Consider the following 12,351-nt stretch of genomic DNA (forward strand, 5'->3'; position numbering starts at 1 on the left):
CTATGTATGGACCTATCATATTATATATATATGTGGTAAATCAAATATTGAATAATTATTAATTAGCAATAATAACTGTATATCGAAGTTTTTCGTACTATTCTATTTATAAATTCATGTTCCTGTTTTGGTACGTTCCATTGACTGTTCCATTAAACGCAGAAAGTAAAGCCTTATTTTTACCGTGTGAGCAAAACATATGTGTATCTTATCTGTCGCCTTCCATACAAGATAAGACATGTCGGTGAGATGACCTTGTACTGTGCTTCTATTTATTACTAGCGTATAACGACCGATCGTATCTCACTCGAGGGTGCGACACTCGACCGAGTTCAAGCGAGCGATTTAACTCCAATGCAGCACTCTGCTAGAAATATTGAACTGAACTTTTGGACTGAAATTATTTAATCGCACAGGCATCACTTCCCATTCTCCTTAAGCGTGTGCCTGCATATGATTCTGAAATTGTACGTCACTGTTGCACCTCGTTTAAAGGTTAGATATGCTCTCTCTGAACATGCTTGGGATACATTCTCAGTCCTAGTGCTGCTTATGATTAGGTTTTCTCCGGAGCGGTTGTTGCGCGCTTTCAATCGGAGACCTCCGGTTACCTCCGATTGATGCCGCGCAGGTTGTGTATGTGCTGTGGCGCAGACATACACTTTCCGCTGAGCATTCCTTTAATCGGATCAGGTAGTGATTCGAGTCCGCTGACGTCCGCGTATCTTTTAAAATAAGTTCTAATTTGTTGTTGTTTATGCTCTCTTTTATGTTAATCTCTCTCTCTTTCTTCGGTTCTTTTTTGTGTTGCTTAAAGTGCTACGTTAGCTAACAGATTTTTTTTCTAGTTTTGAAATTCATAGTATATATGGAAAGCCGTATTAGTTTTATGTCATTGATCAAATTAATAACATTCAATCTAACTGCAAAACTAACGCAGAAGTAAAGCTTTTCAGTAGCTAATGTAAACATTTATACTTTAATTCTCCTAGAAACTCTCGTTTAATCGCAAACAGGGTTTGTCAATTATTATTCTAATCGGTTTAGTTAATGTAAAATATATTAAGGGAGCTTCAGAATGAAACAAAAGAAACGTGGGCTATTAATGGGATAAAGTTTACTGTCCAACATAATTTATTCAGATTCTTCACCGGACAGGATTGTGATTATTGTGTTAAAGGGTATCAGTATTTGAACTGCCTCTTCTAAAACGCGCCACTCTTGCTCTGTAATAAAAATATAAGTGGATATCAACTTAAGGATAATTGTAATTATATTATTACCAGATGTTTCTTTAGTTTCATTCAGAAATATTTTAATCCAAACAGTAAAATATAACTCAAGTTGTCTAAACAGTAAAATATAACTCAAGTCGACTTGTATATATATATATATATATATATATATATATATATATAATTTGATTTTTATTGCCTCGAAAGTTACGTTTTAGAGAAATTTCAAGACTTTTTCCTAGACTGTGAGCCTTTGGGAACAATAGCACCAAAACAATTTAAAAATAAATCGTATCAAATGTTTTGCGTAATTGTTTTCATCAAGTTCGCGATTGTGCGATCGCTTCAAATGGTCTAACAAATTCGAAGTTCCACCACCCTTAGAGTAAATTAGCCCACAAAGTTTACAGTGTGCGACTTTATTATTACCTTCAACTAAATTAAAGAATTTTCATGCGACGGATATCCGATCTGGTGCCATTTTATTCCCCTCACAACTACCGTCAGTCCGTACGCGCCGGTCGTCCTTGAGCTAACTGTCGCTTCGCTCCGAACCCCCGCATTCCTCCGTATGTCCCCTGTTCCACCTACGGTAGTGTCGGAGATCACCGGTGGAGAGCTTTATTCGCAATCTCCGATTCCTCCGCGGTTGTAGTCACTCCGATGAGCAGCACTGCTCAGTCCCCAGCTCTTCTAACATCATTTTATTTTTTTATGGATAAGTCTATATTTCGTCACATGTTTTTAAATCATTTCATAAACTTTATTTAACCATTCCGAAAACAATACAAAATTATAGTTACTTCAATGAATATTTTGTGACTTATGGCGGAAAAATAAAGCTGCTAACACATTTTCTCATTGGGCTTAAGGCGGCTCTGCAGAAGCTGATTTGAACGGTTCTTTCCCAGCCCGTGCTCCTTTCTGTGGATCACTTGACAATCAAGCAATTTGAGCACTTGCTGCCCCCTCCACGCGCGGCCCTTCAGCACGCGGAGGCTGCTGAACAGCATTTCCTTTGTTCCGAGTGTGTTATCGAATTTTTCCCTCCCCTCTGCTTCTCCTAGCAGGCTTTGCCATACATGTACATTTCACCTTTCTTTATTCTACAGTTCGACCTTTTTTCCCCGTGTATAAGCTGTGTCGACGGCTGATTCTTTACCTCCAAGAAACTCTCGCTCCTTTGAATTAAAGCGACTGCCTCTTTCTTCTTATAGGCTATTGTTCCTTTATCTCTGAAACCATGATGATTTCATTGGCCGCTTAAGGTAAACAATTTCCGAGTCTGTACTGGGCTGGAAGAATGTGTTATAAGTTTCTGTAGAAATGACATGGAACTTACATCATAATATATAAAAGAGAAACTCATAAATTTATATTATGTCGAACTTAAGAAAAGAGACGGCCATTTTATTTCAAATACCAAAGCGTATTCTCTTTCCTTTAGGACATTAAAGGTAATAGCCACGAAAGACGACCGACAACCACATTATAGGAGATTGAAAGAGATGGAAGCTGATTTGGCGACGTTGCCAAATTGTTATCTGCTCGCAAAAATTGCTGTGAGTTTCTGAGTTTTGGTCCCAAATTACAAAGATAGAACGGCTTTTATTTCCAGCTAGGGATACTACGTCTGTGTTCTTTATAAATCTAAAGGCCGATTTCACCAATATGTTACTAATTCATAACAAACTCATTTGTTATTTAACTTAAATACAGTAGTTAATGCTACACATCCAACCAAAAAGCCTGAAACTAAACACACTAGAACAATATGAAATATACAGGCACACAAAAAAACACCCCAATGAAATTCTCAACACAACTCAATTTAAGAACACGCACTCTTTGACTCCACTTTAGTCCACACGAACACACCTTCACAGGAAACAAAACAAAAGGCTCCAAGACAAGCAACGACCAGTTCTGAAGATGACCCATAAAAAGTCGAAACATGTAAACAAGGTACGTTAGAATTTAACACAAGAAAGTTTCATTATACATATTCCGAAGTGATACAGTGTTAAAAGTCGTGTAATCAAGATGTATAAATCTTATTTAATTCGTTTGCATTTCATCAAACTAATGTGCATTTAAAATAAAGTCCATTAATTTAATTCCCAATTAAGTTATCATGGCCTTCGGAATCATAGTAAAATCACAGTCTAGTACACAGTCACGAAGCTCAATATGTAAGGAATATGCATCCATTGACAGTTACACGTGCTATGCTAACCACTAGGATCGCTACTATCGCCTCATCACAGACCCCTTCCCTAGCAGATGACAAAATGTATTATACTTTCGTTATGGTGTTCTTTTGGAAAAATTAACACCTTCCTTCCATTATTGAAATATTAGCTACATAAGGTTTATTTATTATTTTCTTAAAGTACATAGGCTACTATGTTTTATAAACTCACCTTGCTGGATCTTTCAGAAGAAAGATAACTCTGGCTTCTTTTTCTTACAATTTATAGCACTAGAAACGTCTCCTCATTGTCTCACTTTATTATTCCAATTATTGTATTTTAGCCATTAACATTTATTACAAACAATAACGAAATTTCACAGTTTACACAACTTTTCCTTTTCTTCACAACAATGCGAAATACGGCACAATATATTATTCCTAGTATTCCTAGTCGCTAGCCGCTTGGAGCGCTGTATCGTGACTGTATGTACTACTAGACTGTGGTAAGCAGTGATCTTTATAGTGAGTTCATTTGTTAAATTTAATTACGACTATAAAATGTCATCATAAACAAAGGTAACCTCAAAACTTATTAAAATCATCCAAAACAAAAAGACAGATGGGCAAAATTTAGAAGAAAAGGCGAAAGGTTGGAAATAAGTGGAAATAGAGTTCAATGCCAAGGACCTTATTCAAATGTCTTCAGCAATATTGAAGAAAAAACGGGTAGTACGAAAGCGGATACAAGGAAATATCATGCAACAAGCAAAATGGAAAGACTTAATGGATTTGAGATATTCCAATACCGTCAAATATAATATTATGCCTACGCGATAAATTTGTTATCCATATTGCTTCAGTTTCCGTATTTTAGGCAACCCTAAGATTGATTAAACTTTTCTTATATAAATGTGTAATTTAAATAATATTATGAAGTACTTAACTATGATTTGGAAGTTCTAAATTACCTTCTGTACTATTCAATATATACAATGCTGATGTTTTTCTTAGCCTAAACCGCATTTCCAAATCTTTTTCGTCCATTGTATTAAAATAATCTTCTCTTTCGAAAATCATCCTAGTCCGTTTTGGTAAGAAATCAATATTTCCAAATGTCAAGTCTATCATTCTCCTCCATATGATGAAAATTATTGTCTTTAATGCAGAAATAATTATTTAAATTACCGAATATTGACCAATTAACTTAAATGTAGTTTAATGAGAGATTAAAGCCCAATTTGTGTTGGTGGAATGCATTATCTCTTTAAGTGTCAATTAAGAAGACTTTAAGTAACAACCCTTTAATGCATAGTGTTGCCTCAAAGCAACACAAAACTTTATATGTTTTTTTTTTCTGTGTGATGTTTATATGCATTCCGTTGCTCTGAGGCAACGCTCTGAAGTTAGCAGCGAAGACAGAGTCGAAGAAAATTTAAAAAGTTGTTATCTTTGAGTGTATGGCGCCAATAAAACAGCTGAACGTTATTTGAGAAAAAAATAACTCATGCAGTAGAGGGTTAAGGTTAAATAAATTTGGTGGTATTGGCTCTAAGTCCATAAATTGTTTATGAAATATTTGTGTCTTGAATCTTGTTCAGCCAATTCAAATTAATATTAACAATATCTGTTATAAATTCAGGGGTTGCTCCAGAGGGATTGTCCTCCACTGTGTCCCAAAATTTCTCTCCCGGAGATTTCAGACTTTTTTTTAACTATAAATTTAATTTATACAATATTATATTTGAATTTGATATGACTTGTCACTTTATATTAGATCACTCAAAATAAGATGGATTGGGCACATAATAACGATGGATGACCAGAGAATGGTAAAAACTTAAAAAAATGTAAACCTATAGCAGACCTAAATTGAGACGGAAAGATGATGTGATGGATGACCTGAAGAAAATGAAAGTGGCAATTTGAAGGCAGCCAAAGACGGAAGTGTCTGGAAGAGAATTATTGAGAAGTTCAAAACTTTCAATTTTGATGTTGTGGTGCCTTAGGATGATGATGATGATGATGATGATGATGATGACGATGATGATGATGATGATGATGACGATGATGACTTTTCAGTAACTAAAATAAAATCTGTTACGTAAATTTGCAGGTAGTTGTTTGTTTGAAGATTGGTGATCCTCCGGTCGATATTGATTGGTTGAAATTTAAGGCCTCTGAATTTTAAGTCTTGACTGTTGCAGTTAAGAAGACAGGTGTGCTGTGTTTTAATTGGTTTGGTTTTCAGTGTTTGTTTTGTTTAGCAAATAAAGTAATTATATTTATTAAAATAGTCACAGCTAGGGATCGTACTTCGTCCCAGGAGGGTACAAGGTTAAGTATTACTGGAGTTTTTACTGTAGCGGATGAAGTAGGCCTACACGTATCTAACAAGCGAAGTACTTTTGTCTGCTCACGCGACTCCTGTTTGTCAAGTTGGACAGAAAAAGACATAGACTAGGCCTACTTTAATATTTACAATAATATTTACAATTTTTATCCTTTGTACTACGTAAACTAGAATACCCTACTTTTACTACTATCGTAAAGAATGTGGGCCTACACTGATGAAACATTAATTACACTATTAAGTTATGTACTTTGTTGTATTAATGCAATGCGTTTTATTTCATAATATAAATATGAGTATGAAAAGCCTGAAAATTCATAAGGGCAACGGCCCCTACAGGGATGCAGGGTGAACTGAAAGTCTACTACACTTGGGAACCAGTCCAAGAGAACTTACAGTAAACTTACATACTAAACACATAAACAAACTATATAAGCTAAACACGAAAAACTATACAGACTAAACACATAAATTATACAAACTAAACATCCACAAAAAACTATACAAACTGAACACATAAATTATAGTCTGAACACACAACTAACCACACTAAACACACAACAAATTTTACAATTATACAGTCTTAACTCACACACAAAAACCTATACAAATTGAACTCATAAATTATAGTCTTAATACAGAAGAGCTATACAAACTGCACACATAAATTATACTGTCTAAACACACAAACAATCTAATCTAAACACACAAAACCCATACAATTAAACACAAAAATTATACTAAATACATTAACTATACCAACTATACACGGACTCAAACTATCAAAACTAACACACACAAAAAGAATAATAATAATTCTTTATTTTTATTATGGCAGAGTTTAGGCCATAGGGATTTCTCTTACACTCCACCAGGTTACAAAAGTATACAAGCAGTGAAAATTTAACAAGTTAAAGAACAGAATACTAATATATTACAAATAATAATAATAATAATAATAATAATAATAATAATAATAATAATAATAATAATAATAATAATAATAATAATAGCATAATAAAATCCACACTAAACAACATGAAAATAATACCATAATAGAAAAAAGAAAGTAAAATACATTGGAATATAGTGAAACCAACTCATTTAGTACAAATGGTTAATATGGAAAACGTAATGAAGAATATAACAAAATGGAATGTAATAAAATAATAAGAAGAAAGAAAAGAAATACGGAAATTAAATAAAGTTCACAATAAAAAGGGTATGATAATAAATTCATCAGCTGATCAAGAGACAAAAGGGGAAAGGAAGGAAAAGAAATATATATTTTTACAAAACTATCGCAAAGGGCTTATAACTGAAAGGAATCTGAATTGAAAAAGCGCAATTTTAGTTTATTTTTGAAACTAGACAATGTCCGATAGTCTCGGACTATGTATTAAAAATAATTTTGGCCCAGTTTCCACTGAGCACTATAAAAGTTTTTAAAAGACTCATCAATTGTTCCTCCATGGAAATCTTTAGTAAAAGGGGAAAGATTTATGCGTTTTGATGGGATCATAATACCACAGTCTAGTATATACAGTCACGAAGCTCAATACGCAGTAAATATGCATCCATGGATAGTTGCTAACCACTAGGATCGCTAATATTGCCTCATTACAGACAATGTGAAATAGTACCTGCATAGTATATAGTTTCTAGCATCCTCACAACTCAAGCTTCGTGACTGTTTATACTAGACTGTGATAATACTATAGCTTATTTATTTTATTTTGTAAATAGTGTATAAAAGTGTCTAAAGGGGCCGTAGACTTCGATGTAAACCTCGTCAATTGTTTTTTTAACTAATGATGGCTACTTGACTGTTCGACATTCACCCATGTCAAGGCAGTTGTGTAGATAAATTTACCGATAGAGTCGTTACCCACGGTATGCCATAGAAAGCTGGCCTACTCGAAACCAGAGAGTAGATGAAGTGACGATGGAGATTTGTTGTAATACCGCAGGATTACCGCAGCTCTCGGAGAAAATCCCTGTGTGTTACTTGGACCGTGAGCTTGCCCAACACACATGGGATGGGAACTCGGGCCTGCAGAATCATAAGTCCAGCGTTCTAGCGACTAGCGGCTTCTTTGAAGACGTAAGGGCCGATAATTCCAAAGCAAGATACCGCGCACTATATTGAGACTTTGATACTGTGAAGTGGTGTCTCTTGAAATTCCGTGGGGGTTTTTGGCACACCAATAACGGAAATTTTGTTGAGTAACACTTTGTACTCCCAGTCAAATTAACTTTGACACATATTACAGAATTAATTTATTACTTTACTCATTCATTCATTCATTCATTCATTCATTCATTCATTCATTCATTCATTCATTCATTCATTCATTTCTTTCTTTCTCTCTTTCTTTATTTCTTTCTTTCTTTATTTATTTATTAATTTATTTATTTATTCATTCATTTATTCATTTACTTATTTAGTTAATTATTTATTTATTCATTCATTTATTTATTCATTTATTTATTCATTCATTTATTCATTTATTTATTTATTCATTTATTAATACATTTATTTATTCATTTATTTATTCATTCATTCAGTTATTTATTTATTTATTCGTTTATTGATTTATTTACTTATTTATTTATTCTTTTATTCATTTATTTATTTATTCATTTATTTATTCATTTATTAATGTATTTATTTATTCATTTATTTATTCATTAATTTATCAATTTATTTATTTATTTATTCATTTATTTGGTCATTTATTTATTTATTTATTTATCCATATATTTATTCATTTATTTAGTCATTCATTTACTTATTTATTCATTTATTTATTCACTTATTCCTTTATTTAGTCATTTATTTATTTATTCATTAATTTATTCATTTATTTATTGGTTTATTTATTTATTTACTTATTTATTTAGTCATTCATTTATTCTTTTACTCATTTATTTATTTATTCATTTATTAATGTATTTATTTATTAATGTATTTATTTATTCATTTATTTGTGCATTTATTTATTTATTCATTTATTTAGTCATTCATTCATTTATTTATTCATTCACTCATTGATTGATTGATTCATTCATTCATTCAATCAATCATTTATTTATTTATTCATTTATTTATTTATTCATTCATTCATTGATTATGTATTCATTGGTTGATTTATTTATTTATTTAGTTATTTATTCATTTATTCATTGATTGATTTATTTACTTATTTGTTTATTTATTTATTTACTTATTTGTTTATTTATTTATTTATTTATTTATTCAGTTGTTCACTCATTTATTCATTCATTCATTCATTCATTTATTTATTTACATTATACATATACAGTATATTGTTTTAAGGGACATAAGGAAAGACAAGAGAATATGCATGTCATGCAGTTTACGTTATACACAAATGCTATCACATCCACAATAGCCTGATTATGTTATAAAAGACGTGTAAAGTACATTTTCATGTCATTTTTATCTTTTACGCTCACGATAGCATTTAATGTGCATTTGATATTTTTCATTAATTCGTGCACGAGGAAGTTCCTAAACTTGTCACGAATAGCTTCCAAATACATAAAAATTATACAAATATTTCCCACACGCATACCAATGATATATGGTATATATAATTAAAATTATGTTTTATTTAACGACGTTCGCAACTTCCGAGGTTACATCAGCGTCGCCTGTGTGCCGGAATTTTTTCCCGCAGGAGTTCTTTTACATGCCACTAAATGTAGTGACATGAGCCTCTCACATTTAAGGGGTTAGGTACAGCTTACAGCAGAAAAATTTTGGAAATATTCAACATCTTTTTCCTCCATTACAATAATGAAAATTAGTATGTGTAAAACACTGTCCTTCTGCTATATGATAATAGTACATTATGCAACGAGCCTATAATGGTAGTAATTAAGACGCGAGTATGTTTATGAAACGAGAGCGTCTTAATTACCATTATAGTCTAGTTTCATACGACTTCTTATGCTCGACCATATTTCTAACTTGAAATTATTCATAAGTATTCATGTTATTCTTATCTGACTGAGGAGCGGAACTGACCTTGTGCAATATCTCGTAAATTATGAGATGTGCGCAGACGCGAAAGTATTGATTTTTTCCGAGAAACAAATGTCGACATTGACCTTGATATAATCTAGAGAGTAAAATAAACATTAATCTTGATAACCTTGAAATTGAATTAGACATGGGAAAATGAGATGAGAAATTGAATTTATTTCAATATTATTTACAATTAACGCTAATTATTATACTAACAGAACTGACTTTATTTCAAATATAGGTGATTTATTGATTTATTGTTGTGTTTCGATTGCATATCCGAGAATAATCGATACTTGCGCTTTGATATTGCTACACTGGTATTTTATGATTGGTGGAACACCTGAACTTTAATGAATAGGTGTACTTTAATGAGGTCCATTAAAGGGCTGCTACCAGGTGTATAATTACTACATTTCGGCATGGTCGAGCATAAAAATATTTTTACAATTAAAAACGTATATATATATATATATATATATATAGTTTTTTTTTCACAACTCACTGTGCAGTGATGAAGCGTTTCTCTCAGAACTCAAAAACTATCCAACATTCTATGATGAAATATTCTCAACACACAACTCAATTTCAGAACACACACACTCTTTGACTCTACATTACACCACACGAATACACTCTCACAGGAAACAAAACAAGAGCCGCCAAGACCAACAACGACCAGTTCTGAGGATGACCCATAAAAGGTCGAAACATATAAACCACGTACGATAGAATTTAACACAAGGAAGTCATATAATACATATTCCAAAGTGATACAGTGTTACAAGTTGTGTAATCAAGATGTATTATAATTGTAGCTTTATCTGCCATATTTCTCATAACATAAATTTAATAAATTTGTTTTCCTAAATGTAGTTTTTGTAATTGTTTTTCCTGGCAACATGTAGTGATTGTCAGTTCATGTCTTTTACTGTTCGGGAATTTCTCGCATTATATATTCAGGAAACTGAATAGTAAATGAAATTCGGGACTGTGGCTTCGGGAACTCGGCTTAGGTAACTCGGCTTCGGGAAAGTAGCATTCGGGAAAAGTCCATTCGGGAATGCGGATTAGGAAAAATGGGTGGGAATGCTTGTAGCATAAATAAACTATAATATGTTTTCCAAATCGAAATATACAAATGAAAATAAATATAAAGAATTAGATATCTTATAGATGTAGGCTTATATAAGAATAATAACTAACAACATATCTAAAGAGTCTTTGACTGTCTTCACATATAAACCAGAGAAGAAAAAGTTTTACGATCTTAACTTCTATTCTCATAATAAAATAAGGATATTGGAGAAGAAACTCTATTAAAACTCTGGGAAGCGATGTAATCGCTAAAAATGGCGGAGGAAGAGAGAAAAATGAGAGAAGGAAAAATGCAAAAGAAGCAATAAACAAACTGAGATCATATTATTTTTGGAGTTGTGCTCCTCTGTCTTTTTATTCAGTTAAGTTTGAAACGAGTCGCCTTTTTATGGCATGACCTTTTATCTTTTATCCAGGCGGTGCGCTTGAAATCTCATTACGTTTAATGAAATACCACGCTAAATACCTAACTGCAGACCCTTTGCTCATTTAGTAGAATTCGCAAGCCTCTTTGCTCATTTATTTTAATTCTGCTACATTTTATTCGCATGCGAAAGTTAATATATTTTCCCGTATGTTAATGCACTTTTATAGTTTTTACCTAAAAACTCAGTATTAATAAAGAATTGTTTTTGTCATATTTTGACATGAATCACATGAAAACAAGTGCAACTCAAAAGGAGTTAAACTGAAATAAAATGAACACAGCAACAAAATATTACAAAATATTATTTCAACAAGATAAAACATGAGGCCGATAATTGCAAAGAATCTCATTCAATAATAACATCAAATATATTCCATAACTAGCCGTACCCGTGCGCTCCGCTGCACCTGCTAGAAATAACTATAAAGTAATTACATAATTAAAATAGGACATTTGATCCAGGGAACATTCGTGTTTGATAAAAGGAGAAATCGTTTAATATGTTACTTAATTTAAATTGTATTTAAATAATCAAAATGTGGTCATTTTGGTCCAGAGAGCAATCATTCGGTGCAATGACAATTCCTTTAACATGTTTCTTAATTGTTATTACACGCAACCATAGTTTAATGAAGATTGACATATCATTTAGTTTTAATGTGTGTACTTTATATTACTTGCTATATGTTTCAGAAGTTACTGTAATAACATTGTAGAATTATATCCATCTAGAGAAACCACACTTTCCAATGGTGAAATAATAATTAAACAATTAATTAGCTTCCGATATTACTTCATACAAGTACAGAAACATTCTCTGTAGGCTATGTTTAATAGCTTTCGAGTGTTGTTGTCCAAGGCCCCTTATAGACGAAGTCATTTGTTTTGATTTCAGTACAGCGCCTTAGATGGCGTTGTTATTGTAATTTTAAAACTCATTTATCACATTAAATATCAGTCCTATCAAAATTTTGTATAGAATAAAACTTATTT

At 32.2% G+C, this 12,351-nt stretch overlaps 1 non-coding gene across 1 annotated transcript; it reads right to left on the reverse strand.

The window, feature by feature from the left end:
- Positions 1–7,192: 7,192 nt before the first annotated feature.
- On the reverse strand, positions 7,193–7,308 carry LOC138700584 (U5 spliceosomal RNA). Its single transcript, XR_011332397.1, has one exon. It is a non-coding gene; the product is annotated as a U5 spliceosomal RNA (small nuclear RNA).
- Positions 7,309–12,351: the final 5,043 nt, after the last annotated feature.

Source organism: Periplaneta americana, chromosome 5 (assembly GCF_040183065.1).
Source record: "Periplaneta americana isolate PAMFEO1 chromosome 5, P.americana_PAMFEO1_priV1, whole genome shotgun sequence".
NCBI classification, from domain to species: Eukaryota; Metazoa; Arthropoda; class Insecta; order Blattodea; family Blattidae; genus Periplaneta; species Periplaneta americana.